We start from the raw sequence: 13875 nt of genomic DNA, 5'->3' as shown, positions 1-13875 counted from the left end.
TCATTCCCTTCTCATTGTTCTAGTATTGCTCTTATACGGTATCAGAGCTATTTGACAAACGTCATGGCTTCAGAGACAAGCACCATTGCTCATGCCGTCCAGAGACAAATGCAACCTGGATCGACAGATGGTCGAACCATCATAGTGGTCTCCCTTTCCAGTTTTATGAATGTAGTTTCAATAAAACTGGATCGTACCAACTTCCTGCTTTGGAGCTCTCAAACTACACCAGCTCTCAGAGGGCATCGTTTATATGGCTATGTGGGCGGATCTTTTCCTTGTCTTCCACTCTTCTTGGAAGGTGGCAGTAGCTAAGGATCAAGCCGCAACAACCTGGATCATGCAGCATGGATCGAACAAGACCAGTTGATCATAAGCTGGTTATTATCTTCATTAACAGAGCCAGTTTTGGCTCAAGGAGTTGGTTGTAAGACATCCAGAGAGGTATGTGATTGACTTCATGTTCTTTTTTATTCTAACAATCAAACTCGAATCCATGATTTGAAATTAGAATTAGCCTATATGAAGAAGGGTACTCTCACTGTCACTGATTATGTTCAGAAAATTAAAAGTTTATCTGATGCTTTAGCTGCTTCTGGACACTTTCTCATCGATGTTGATCAAATTCATTATCTTCTTGGTAGTTTACCTGCTGAATATGATACCTTTGTGCTCTCTGTGACTATTAGACTAGATAGTCTTTCTTTCTCTGAAATTCATAGTCTGTTACTTACCTTTGAAAAGCGCTTAGAGTGTCACTCTTCACAATCTGTGCTGGATTCTCCTTCTACTAATTCAGCCAATAAGAAGAAAAACTTCAATCGCAATCAATCCTCTTCTTATAAGCCTCGACAATTTAATAATGATGGTGGTTCTGATAATTCCAAGAAAACTTCCTATAATAACAATACTCGCAGCAGATCCAATTCTAAGAACGCCATTGTGGTTTGCCAAATCTATGGGTATCCTAGCCATACAGCAGCTACTTGCCACCGGTATCTAGAACTCACTGCCAATAAGCATACCAAGCAAGCTCATACAGCCTCATCTTCACGATCTGCTCGTGATGAAAATTGGTACCCTGATTCTGGAGCAACCAATCATATGACTTCAGATCTTGGGAATCTCTCTCTTCACGATGAGTATCATGGAACAGATCATATCCTAGTTGGCAATGGTACGAGTCTAGACATTTCTCATATTGGATCTTTTGTTTTGAATACTAATTTTGGGTCCGTCGTCTTGAATAATATTCTCAGAGTTCCTAATATATCTAAGAACTTGCTCTCCATCAGCCAGTTTTGTAAGGATAATAATACAACTTTTATTTTTGACTGGCTTCTCTGTTAAGGACAAAGCGACTGGGAAAATTCTCCTCCAAGGGCCGATTAAGGGAGGGCTCTATCAACTATAGACAAATTGCACAACTAAAGCTCCATCAACATTCATTGGTGAGAAAGTATCGGTTTATGTATGGCATCAACGGCTAGGACATCCCAGCAAGCGAGTAGCTGCCCACATCTTATCTTCATTTCAGCTTCTAGTTTCAAATAAGGACATCTCTTATTGTCCATCCTATCTACTAGGCAAGAGTCATACCTTGCCATTTTCTAATAGTACTTTTGTTGCAAAGTATCAATTAGAACTATTATTTTCTGATGTTTAGGGACCAACCCCTATCTCTACAAGACATTGTTTTCACTATTATTTGATTTTTGTTGATGCTTACAACAAGTATATATGGATTTTTCCTATGACCTCTAAAACTCAGGTTGTCTCTATTTTTGTTGTTTTTAAGAAGAATGTGGAGAATTTATTGAACACCTCTATTAAAACTCTGTAAACAGATGGAGGTACAGAATACAAACCACTTCTCCTTATTCTCTATGATTCAGGCATCACTCATTGTCTCTCATGTCCTCATATTCATGAACAAAATGGGGCTGTAGAATGACACCATCGCCATATTGTTGAAATGGGTTTCACCCTCCTGGCTACGGCTTCAATGCCCAAACATTACTGGTATGATGCCTTTGAGACTGCAGTTTTTTTAATTAATCGGCTCTTTTCTCCAATACTGGACATGAATTCTCCTTTAGAGTGTCTCTTTGGCACTAAACCTGATTACACTATGTTGCGAACTTTTGGATGTGCTTGCTATCCGCATCTCAGACCTTCTAACCGCTCTAAGATGAACTATTGCTCCAAATATTGTTTATTTCTAGGTTACAGTTTACATCACAAAGGGTACAAATGCTTGGACTTAACATCTGGTCGTCTATATATTTCCCGTAGTGTGGTTTTTGATGAGCATACCTTCCCATGCACTTCTGGCAGCACAACTCCACTTCCCAACTCGGCTACCAACTTTGTGGTTGGCCCTTCTATCGTTACATATCCGTGCCCTTCTCCTCAGACCATTCCTGTACCCACCGGCACCACCTCTCCTAGCCCGCCTATTATATCTATTGGTGTTAGTTCTATCGAATTGATCCCATCATCATCAACCTCATCAGATACACCCTCTTATCCCACTATTACCCCACTTAATGCTCACCCCATGATGACATGGAGCAAAAGTGGAATTCGCGAGCCAAACCCTCGGTATGCTTTGGAAGCCTCTGTTGATCCCGATCTTGAACCCACTTGCTACACTATTGCAAGAAAGATCCCCGTTGGGTACTCGCCATGGAGGATGAGTATAAAGCACAGTTGCGCAATGATACCTGGGATCTTGTTCCTCCACCTCCTCATAAGAACATTGTGGGAAATTGATGGGTTTATAAGATTAAGAGACGTCTGGATGGGTCCATTGAAAGATACAAGACGCGATTGGTGGCGCAAGGGTTTACTCAACAAGCCGATATTGACTTTGCTGAGACCTTTAGTCCGATGGTTAAACCAACCACTATTCGGTTAATAATATCTCTCGTAGTCCACGGTTTCTCGCTCCAGCACAGAATCAGAATACCATAGTCTTGCCTCTACTGCTGCTGAAATTCTTTGGCTCCAGATATTACTCACGGAGCTTGGATTGAAGCTCCCTTGCCCACCTGTCATCTGGTGCGACAATTTGACTGCCAAGTTTCTCTCCTCCAATCCTGTCCACCATTCTCGCACCAAGCACATAGAATTGGATGTTCACTTTATACGGGAAAAAGTTGCGGCCGACCTTCTACTGATCAATCACATTCCCAGCCATGATAAGATTGCAGACATTCTTACCAAATTTCTGCCGTCAATAAGGTTTCATGACTTTACAACCAAGCTTACCGTCTCCAAGAGACCGCCAAACTTGCGGGGAGATGTTAGAGTATCTCAATAGTTATGATAGACTTGTAACTGGGATGGTTATCTCTGATACCTATCCTATATAACTGATCATGGTTATCTAGGATAGCTATCCTAGATAACTGATCACCTTATCTCATTATCATGTAGCTTATCCTCTGATAATTTCCTAGATATACTCTAACTCTGTAATTGTTATCTTCTGTACATAGTTATCCTCTTGTAACTTCTCTATTTAAATGATTCAAGAGACCAATCATTCTTGACCTAGTCATTCCCTTCTCATTGTTTTAGTATTGCTCTTATAGGTTAGCTGGTCACTTCTAATGCCAGCTATGGTATGCTCTTCAATTAGGCTAAGTTTGGTTTAATAAAAAATAAGGGAGAAACAGAAAGTTAAGGAAAAATTTATAACGAATTTACAAAAGTTGTTAAGAATTTTGCCTCAAACTTATGTTTCTCTCTTATTTTATTTTTACATGAAACCAAACATAGTCTAAGGTCTTAGGATCGGGTTTGATTTGGACTAGTTCGTCACAAATGGCTGACTCACGTGTTTAGTACATTTAAGCATAAAACTCTACTGAACAAAATCTTATTTAAAGTGGAATGGGCTCCATGAATACTAATATACCATTCCATCACTTCACAGATATACTATTTTGAGAGATCGACATATGGCATGGGTGAAATGGCATTGGTCTCTATGCCATTCAATCTATGTATAACTCCTATATTAACTCCTATTAATTAACTTTCTGTTTGCAAACAAGTTTTTATCACACGCCATAGTAGGAGAATACAATAGTTTAAATTGGTTTTCACTTTTCACTTTTAATTAAGTCACCCTTTATGAATTTTGTTTTATTGGTATTGTATCATTATAATTATCATTTAAGCTATGGGATTGTCAATATCAATCCTATTTTGACACTTTGTTCAACAACTAAATGTTATGTCCATTATTAAATTATGAGTGTATATAAAACCTTTTCTAAGAGATATATTTCACATATCATAGACTAGTAAAATATATTTATTTTTAGTAATTTGTAGTTTAAGATAGTGTTTTTTAATGAACCAATAAGTGTGCATGATAATTTTTAATGAAGATGATAATAGAAAATAATATGTTGCCAATTTTTACAAATTTTGTATATTTCTATGTCTATACAAATTATCCTTATCACATTTATTTGTATTTAATATGGTGAATATACAATGTTAAAGATGTGCCCAAATGATTGCTACATTTTTTTTAATATTTTTTTTATACTTTTGTGTGCTTTCATCTTTTTTTTAATTTTTATCATGATTTAATTATGACATCAATGGATGACACATTTCACCCAAAATGTTGAATTGTTGGCTTGCCACCAAACAAGAAAATAACTTTATTTTTGGATAGTTAACATAAACTCAATTTTTGGGTTGTTTTAAATTTGTATATGAATTGATGGGTGGCTCAGTTGGTACATTGGTTGGTTCGTTCCAATAGAGACTTGGGATTGATTATTGGTCACCAAGGTTAGGGGGTAATGGGTATGGGGGATAGGTTGCCCCTTGTGTAGCTCAATAAATCAAAGAAAAAATTGTATTTTATATCTATCACTAATAAAAACAATTATTCTTTGTCACACTTAATTATTTTTCTTGAATATGGCTAATTGATACAGGATTCAGTGAAAGAATGAGGGTTAATGCCCTAAATATAAAATTTAGTATGAATTTGAAACCATGGGTGCTTTTTCATTCAACGTTTGTACTTTAATTGCTTGCAAAATCGAGAAAGGTAATAATAGCAATTTATGACAAATAGGCACCACTTGGCATCACATCAGCATAATAGTTAAAAAACACCTAACCATTGGGGGGACCTTTAAAAAATAGTTTCCCCAAATGGTAGGTGTGCACAGAAATTGAAGTTACCTTTTGCTATTTTCGATGCATACGGAAGAGCATGAGAGGGGAAATGCTGAAGTGATGCCTATGTGGCAGCGTTTATTGAAAAAAAAAAACGCCCACACTTCCAAATACACAGTTAATGAGAGTGGATTGAATGAAGAAAAATGTAGAAGTTCAAATTACATTTTGTGCCCTTACAATTAGAGAGAGACCAAATTCAAAAATATGAATATTGTAGTCAAGAATAAGATTCAATGAATATTGATTAGAGTTAATACCTTAAATATAAGACTTAATAAGAGAGATTTGAATGAGAAGAAAAGTGATTGTTCAAATTACATTTTTGTTCTTACAATTAAAAATGGACCAAATTTAAAAATTAGAATATTTTATTTAAACAAAAATTTCACTCTTATTAATAGTAGTAATAGTAGAATATATATATATATATATATATATATATATATATATATATATATATATTATGCCCCTTAGAATTATATATATTAGTTGCTTGGCATGCACAATGCACATGCAAGAAGAGAGACATAAGAGGTTTGCTAAAAAAGATAAGATAAGATGAGATTGGATAAAGTTGAGCATGAGTGTCTCTCTTGTATATAAGCTAGAGATTATTATGATATAGGTAATAGGCTATAGATGAATGCCCAAAGATAAAGATAGAAGGGATAGTGCGGGTTATTAAAATAAATAAAGAAAGGAAACTGAATAAATAGATGGGGTATTTTTGAGTATACAAAAGTTGCAACATCAACCAATTATGCGCGTGAAACTCAGAGATAGATAATAATGTTAAAACTTTGACCGCAAATGTGATGGGGTGCGAACTGTTTTACTTGTTGTCGATTTCAAAAACAAATTAAAATCCATCTTATTTGAAAAATAGATTATTTTATTAAAACAAAAACACAAAAAACATATTCTTGGTTGTACGTATTTTGTTTTTAAAATTGAAACCAAAAACATATTCTTGAATCTGGTTTTAAAAACATGTTTTGATCTGATTATTCAATGTTGTGTCTCATAAATCATATAATTTCTATACTAGAAAATCTGTTTTTGTTTTAAAAACCAATATTATTAGTTTCAAAAACATGTATTGTTTTTTTTTTTAAAATAAAACCAATTTATTTTATTTTTTCCCTTTGAAAATAAAAACAGAGTTTGCAAATTTAGATGGAATTAATCCAAGATCATGTTGAAGCGGATCTAGGAGCAGTTTTATTCTGCTAAAGATCAAGGATAGAAAGATGTTGTCATATGGATGCTAGAGGCACTGTGAATGATCTAGAATGAAAAGAATCTTTTAGTCTATTAGGCTGTTTGGTTTAAAAGAAAAAGTAGGAAATGGAAGGGAAACCTGTACAAAATTTGTAAAGCTTTCCCCATCTTTTCTTTTCTTTCAAACCAAACACATTAATGTTGGGTATGTGGATTGATAAAATATTGTCCTTAGTTAAATTTCTGTCTTTTGTAAAGTTTGTATATAGACTTCAAAGCTATACTATTCCGGTTCGACAATATTGTGGGTTTTTCTTTTGAAAATAAAAACAACTGCCACATCAGAATGTAAAAAAGCTTTAGAAGATTGAGAAAGGTGGACATCTCCAGCATCTCCACCTGAGTGGTTATGTTAAGATTGGATTTGCTCCTTATAGAGCGAACCTCTTACCAATCTCACAACACATTGTAGCCATGCATTGAAAACATCTCCAGTACTTGATATCATCATTCATGGAAAGAAGTTCTGAAATGCATAATTGAGATGCACTTTTGGTTTCTTATGTATAGTTTTATCTTCAGTCATGTAGAAAAAAGGACCTCAACCGTTGGGTTAGGGTTGACCTTAACCCAACCTAACCGATATGAATTTGGATTTCATCGAACCTATAAAGTAAAAGACCTTTTGTGGTCGGACCGGATGTTGCTGAAAAAGGACCACCCGAATCGTTCTGTTTAATTTGACCGTCAAGTCAAACCAGCCAAACCACACCCAGTTATAATTGTCACCAGTAACTTATGTCATCCAGCGATGGTTTAGGGGTCTTCTCGTAGAGACCGGATCTATTCCTCACATAGGGCGCCTCACACCGACCTCACACGCACATCCTACCATGTGTTAGGAACATCTCCTGTACTTATAAGTTATTATTCACGGGAGATGTTCCCAATGCACAGTTAGTGGATGTGCTTGTGAGACGCCCATATGTGAGAAGCAGATCCTGTTCCCTTCTGAGCCTTCTTGTATTCTCTGCCTGGTCTAATTCGGTCAGTTTGAGTCAATGTTTTTAAACCCAGGCGATCAATAAAGCTAACAGGGTTTGATGGTTCAATCCAGCTGTTAGCCCTCATTGGCCTAGTCAAAATCATGAAAATCCTAAGACACGTCAGCTGTAAAGGTTATGAGTTGATTGGTTCAACCGGCTGGGTCAATGATGTATTTACAAAATTGATTTGAAATTGCCTTCACCAATTTCACTTTGGCTGGGCTGTTTGAGAGCCTCTGTACTTGACACATTAGCTAATTCAGGTCCTCATTTTTCTTTTCAACTAAAAATGTAATGAGTGTAAATACTATTTTACCCATACTCATTAAGAGATGTCACTCACAACAGTCTCTCAAAACAGCCCAAGCTGTTTTCTAAAAACAGCCAAAGTTTTTCCTTCATGTATGTAGGGCCCACTTAGGTTTATTAAAACCTTGTTTGGGAGGCGAATTGCATTGAGGCACTTTGGTTAAACGCGATGATCATAATCATGATTATAGTGCGGAAGGCTCATGTTAGCTTTCTAGATTTTCACCAAACACAACTTTAGAGGTGTGGGGCTCAGCATAGAAGGCTAGAAACCACAACCCACATCCCAAAAGCGCTCCCAAACAGGCATTAACAAATCTTTGTACCCATGGGTGGAGCCATCGAGCTAGGGGGTAGGGTGCTTGTTTTAGGGTAAATCTCTTAAACTACCCCTACTGTTTTGCGTAATGACACGTGGTACTCCTACTGTTTAGCTATTGTCTTGCGGTACCTTTAAGTTTTCTGACAATTGACTAGCTCTACCCCTGCTATTAATATCCGTTAATGTTCAATCAAAATTCATACACACATGACACCACGTGATTTATAATTTTTTTCAAAACCCAATTTTCCCATTCGTCCCTCTCCCTTCTTCATCATCCCTCTCCCCGGCAGTAGTTACAATGAACCACTCTGCAACCATTCCACTCCCTGTTTCTCCGCTGCCATCGCCACCACTGTCGTCATCTGTATCCGACCACTTTTGCCGGTGACTTATTCAAAATTTCAAAATAAAACAGAGAAAAGGGAAAGAGATGCTGGTTCATTAAAACCCTAACATTTCAAACCCAGAAGCTCCACTCTGTAGTAAAGACAATGCGGAGAAGCAAAAGAAGAGCAAGAACAGAGGAGCCATGGAAATGGAAGTAGAAATGCTCTTTTCTGCCATTGTTGACCTCAGCTAGAAGCTCATTTGAGCTGAACTTCCCTTGAGTCCAAAAGGGACTGAACTCACACTAAATTCAATGGGCGACCGCTAGCAGCACCGCCAACACCTGCTGTAGAGATCTTTTGGATTTTCTAGTGACAAAAAAAATTATAAAAATATCAAATCGAAGCTAGTGGGTGGTAGAGTTGCAGTAAGAACCCTGTCTCCCATGATAGGGTTGTTTATGTTGATTTCCACCGATTGTCTCTTTGATGCCTAATCCAACGTAGACCTGTAGAGAGCAAAGCAGAAGCCCCTTGGCCACATCCAAGATTATGCTCTTTCTCTGAGGCCAACTGAGAGATTGCCAGCTACTATTGCTATGATCATTGAAAATCTGATTCTATGATCTTCTTCATAGCAACAGGAGTTCCATCTGATAAGGTCCCCTTGTAAACAACACCGAACCCACCACATCCAATCAAATTCTTCTGTGAAAAATTATTTGTAGCCTTCTCAAGCTCCCCGATCTTGAACCAGATTGACACAGTGTTAGGTCCCAGCCGACGCTTGGAGCTGGTCTTCTCCAAATTAGCTGCGTTCCTCCTCCACAGCTTGAACTAAAGATACAAACCCATAAAGCAAGACCTAAGGAAAGCAGTAGTTCCAGCACCAGTCAATGCGAAAACAAGAGTCGAGTGCTTCTTGCTATCTGTAGATATGGCCAATGGCAGCCCAAATATACAGGCAGCTCGCATGCTTCTCGGGTCCATACTCATTCACAAAGGTTGCATGATAGGGAACTATGAAATAGAAGCAATCAACGGAGTGGGTTTTATTGCCATCGATGGAAACTAGTCTAGCCTAAACCTTGAACCCAGTAGCGACGTAGGCATCGCAGGTGGTGCCGATGCTGAGATCGGATTGGCACACTGTGTCGAGTGTAGTGGAGGGCCCAAGCTTGTCGAGCCAGTCTTGTTTAGTATTAATACCGGCACAGAGTTGGTGGCTTGCAATGAACAGGCTTGGGCTGAAGCAGACTGAGGTGAGATCAGAAGGGAGAGATAGAGAATCCAGCTTGGACTGGAAGTTGAATATGCAGGTAGAGGAAGTGGGGATGTCGGGGAGCTGGAAGAGGGAGGTCTCCTTGAGGCGTACAACCAAAGCAATGTTGAAGAGGCTGAGCAGAGTCTGGCAGCAATTGGTGTTGTTCCTGTTGGGAAAAAGCCTGCTATCTCACAATAGCCAAATAACAAAATATACATCTGAATTGAAGCAAAATAATTCTCTTTCCCTCTTTGTGCAATTAAATGAGCATGCAAGCCAAACAATATCAACCAAATAGAAAATATATGCAATAACAAAACACAATCCGCAAATAAAGACACAAGATTTTAATGTGGAAAACCCTCCAAAACGAAAGGAAAAACCACGGGCAACTAGCCACTCAAAAACTTCCACTAATAAATTAATGGGATACAACAAAGTTCTTCTCTAGCATTAAATCTAGAGGCTATCAGCATCAACTATTCACCCAAAGGTGGATTTCATCACATATCACCAAATAACTCAAAGACAAAAATAAATCTCTCCAAAATGATAATAGAGAAGAGGAATAACAAATCAAACCAGTAGATGTGCAGGTTGAGATGGCATCAACTGCATACTAAAATCTCAAGGTGATCGCAGAAAGGGATGCCACGCAAGTTCTGTGTTCTTAGCCCATGAAAGCCCACAAAAACTCTCTTCTCCTTTCCCCTCTTTCTCTCTATTTTTCTCTCTGTACTCTATTCTGTTTTCGGTAGAAGACTTCACTGAACCATTCCCACTCCCCTCTGTTCTGTTTTCAAAGACAATTATGAGCCTCTTCGACTTCTGCCTTTTTTTTATATATAGTGGGCCCTCCACGTGGGAAGGGAGTCCAACCAACAATATCCCCCCTTACTTCTCACGTGGAGGGTGGCAGCCCGATGGCAACGGCCATCCTGCAAACAACAAGCTTTTCCTTTGACAAAGTCTTGGTCATCATATCTGAGTCATTATCATCAGTATGAACTTTCTCAAGTTGTAGCAGCTTCATCTCCAGTACATCTCGAATCCAATGATACCTCACATCTATATGCTTAGAATGTGAGTGGAAAGTAGACTTCTTATTGAGGTGGATTGTACTCTAGCTGTCACAGTATAGGGAAAATTTTTCTTGCTTATGGCCCAACTCTTGTAGGAACTTCTTCATCCACAAGACTTCTTTACAATCCTCAGTAATAGCAATATACTCAGCCTTAGTAGTAGACAAAGCAACACACTTTTCCAGTTTTGATTGCCACGAAACAGCTCCCCCTGCAAAGGTAATCATGAACCCTGATATAGACTTTCTAGAGTCAATGTCAGCAGCCATGTCTGTATCTGTATAACCATCTAGCACTGGCTTGTTACTTCCAAAGCAAAAACAAACTCTAGAAGTACCTCTGAGATATTTGAGAATCTATTTCACAGCTGCTCAATATTCTTTTCCTGGATTAGAGAGAAAGCGACTAACAACACCAACAACATGAGCTATATCTGGCCTTGTACATACCATAACATACATCAAACTACTAACTACGGATGCATAAGGCACATTCTTCATTTCTTCATTATCTTTCTCACTTGTAGGACATTGCTTGGAGCTAAGCTTGAAATGACCTGCAAGTGGAGATACAACCGGCTTTGCTTTGCTCATATTGAATCTCTCTAAAACCTTCTCAATGTACTTTTCTTGGAATAACCAAAGCTTCTTGTTCTTCCTGTCATGGATGATTTTCATGCCAAGGATCTGTTTAGCTGGACCCAAATCCTTCATAGCAAAAGCTTTACTGAGTTCTTTCTTCAACTTGTTGATTTTAGTAGCATCATGACCAACAATCAATATATCATCCACATAAAGCAGGAGAATAACAAAATCATCATCAGAGAATTTATTTACAAACACACAGTGATCAGAAATAGTCTTACTATACCCATTAGCTTCCATAATGGAGTCAAACTTTCTGTACCACTGTCTGGGTGCCTGCTTGAGCCCATATAAGCTCTTTCTCAACCTGCAAACAAGATCTTCTTTACCTTGTCTCACAAAGCCTTTAGGTTGCTCCATGTAAATCTCCTCCTCTAAGTTACCATGGAGAAAGGCGGTCTTCACATCAAGTTGTTCAATTTACAAGTTTAAGCTGGCAGCCAATCCTAAAACAACTCTGATAGACGACATCTTCACAACAGGTGAGAAAATTTCTTTAAAGTCAACACCCTTTTTCTGATTAAATCCCTTCACAACCAATCTTGCCTTGTACCATGGTTGTGAGCAATTTTCTTTACTCTTCAATATGAAAACCCATTTATTCTTCAATGCCCTCTTACCCTTTGGTAGCTTTACCAGATCATAAGTATGGTTCTCATGCAAGGATTTCATTTCATCTTGCATGGCTTTTAACCATTCTTGTTTCTTATCATGAGACAAAACCTCCTGATAATTCTCTGGTTCTCCCCCATCTGTAATCATTACATACTCAGTAGGGGAGTATCTTACAGAAGGTTGACGCACTCTAGTGGATTTTCTCAACTGAGGCTCTTTTGGTGGCTCTGAATTATTTTGTTCATCTGCTTGCTCTTTTTTATTTATTGACTCATTATCCACTGGAGGAGTATTTTCATCTTGATCTTCTTGTACATCTCTTCTAATTCCAATATTTGCAGCTGGTGGACCAATCATACCTGGGTCAACTGGTTCATGATATGTAGACTTTGGCTCATCTGGCTTTTCAAAGTCTGCAATAGTCTGATCCTCGAGGAATACTGCATCTCTGTTTCTGATGAGTTTCTTGTTGACTGGATCCCAAAACATGTACCCAAAATCCTCATGACCATACCCAAGAAAGATACACTGCTTCGTTCTACTGTCAAGTTTGGATCTCTCATCTCTAGGAACATGCACAAATGCCCTACAGCAAAAAACTTTCAAATAATCATAAGATACATTTCTTCCTTTCCAAACCTTCTTAGGAACATCACCATCCAAAAGAATCGAAGGAGAAAGATTTATCAAGTCAACTGCTGTTCTCATTGCCTCCCCCCAAAAGGACTTAGGCAGCTTTACATGAGAGAGCATACATCTAATTCTGTCATTAATAGTACGGTTCATTCTCTCTGCAACACCGTTGTGTTGAAGTGTTTTTGGCACTGTCTTTTCAAACTTGATCCCATGAGTTCTGCAATACTCTGTAAACGGCCCTCTGTATTCACTACTTTTATCTGCACGAACACAATTCAACTTCCTTCCAGTTTCCTTCTCATCTGCAACATGAAAATACTTGAAAACATCTAAAGCTTGATCTTTAGTTTTCAAACAATAAGCCCAGACCTTTTTGGAATGATCATCAATAAAAGGTAATATAATAGTGAGCACCACCAAGACTCAAAGAGTCCATAGAGCAAACATCAGTATGGACCAAATCTAGAACATTTGCTCTTCTAGAAGGAGAGAAATTTTTAAATGTGACTTTGTGTTGTTTACCTACCAAGCACTGAGAGCATGACTTCAAGTCAGAAAAATTCAAACCTGGAACATTATGCTTCTTTGAAAGAATCCGCAAACCATTATGACTCAAGTGACCCAACCGTGTATGCCAAAGTTCAATGGAAGAGTCTTCAACTGCATTTACCTCTCCCCCACAAGATTTAGCCTCTGTCACATAGAGAGAACTGTACTTGTTTCCCCGAGCTACCACCAAGGACCCTTTAGTGAGCTTCCATTTTCCTTCACCAAAGTAGTTATGATAGCCATCATCATCAAGCATCCTAGTGGAAATCAAATTAAGGCGAATCTCAGGAACATGTCTCACATTCTTCAAGAGCAATTTGCAAGCAGTATTTGTGTTTAGGCATACATCTCCTATACTGACAATTTTGCACTCTCCATCATTCCCCATCTTTACATGACCAAACTGACCACTAGAATATGAAGAGAAAACATCATGATGAGAAGTGACATGATACGAAGCACCGGAGTCAACAACCCATTGCGAATCCTAACATGTGAGATTGACATTGCCACCATCGCATATAATACAAACATCATCACTAACTGCAACTGCTACAGTATTGGCTTCTTCTTTCTTTTCTTTGCCATTTTCTTTGCTTTGTTCCCTCTTAAGTACTCTACATTGGAACTTCTTGTGTCCT

The sequence above is a fragment of the Nelumbo nucifera genome, chromosome 8, assembly GCF_055504915.1.
Source record: "Nelumbo nucifera cultivar China Antique chromosome 8, China Antique-T2T, whole genome shotgun sequence".
In the NCBI taxonomy this organism is placed as follows: domain Eukaryota; kingdom Viridiplantae; phylum Streptophyta; class Magnoliopsida; order Proteales; family Nelumbonaceae; genus Nelumbo; species Nelumbo nucifera.
Note: the sequence above shows the minus strand (reverse complement) of the source record.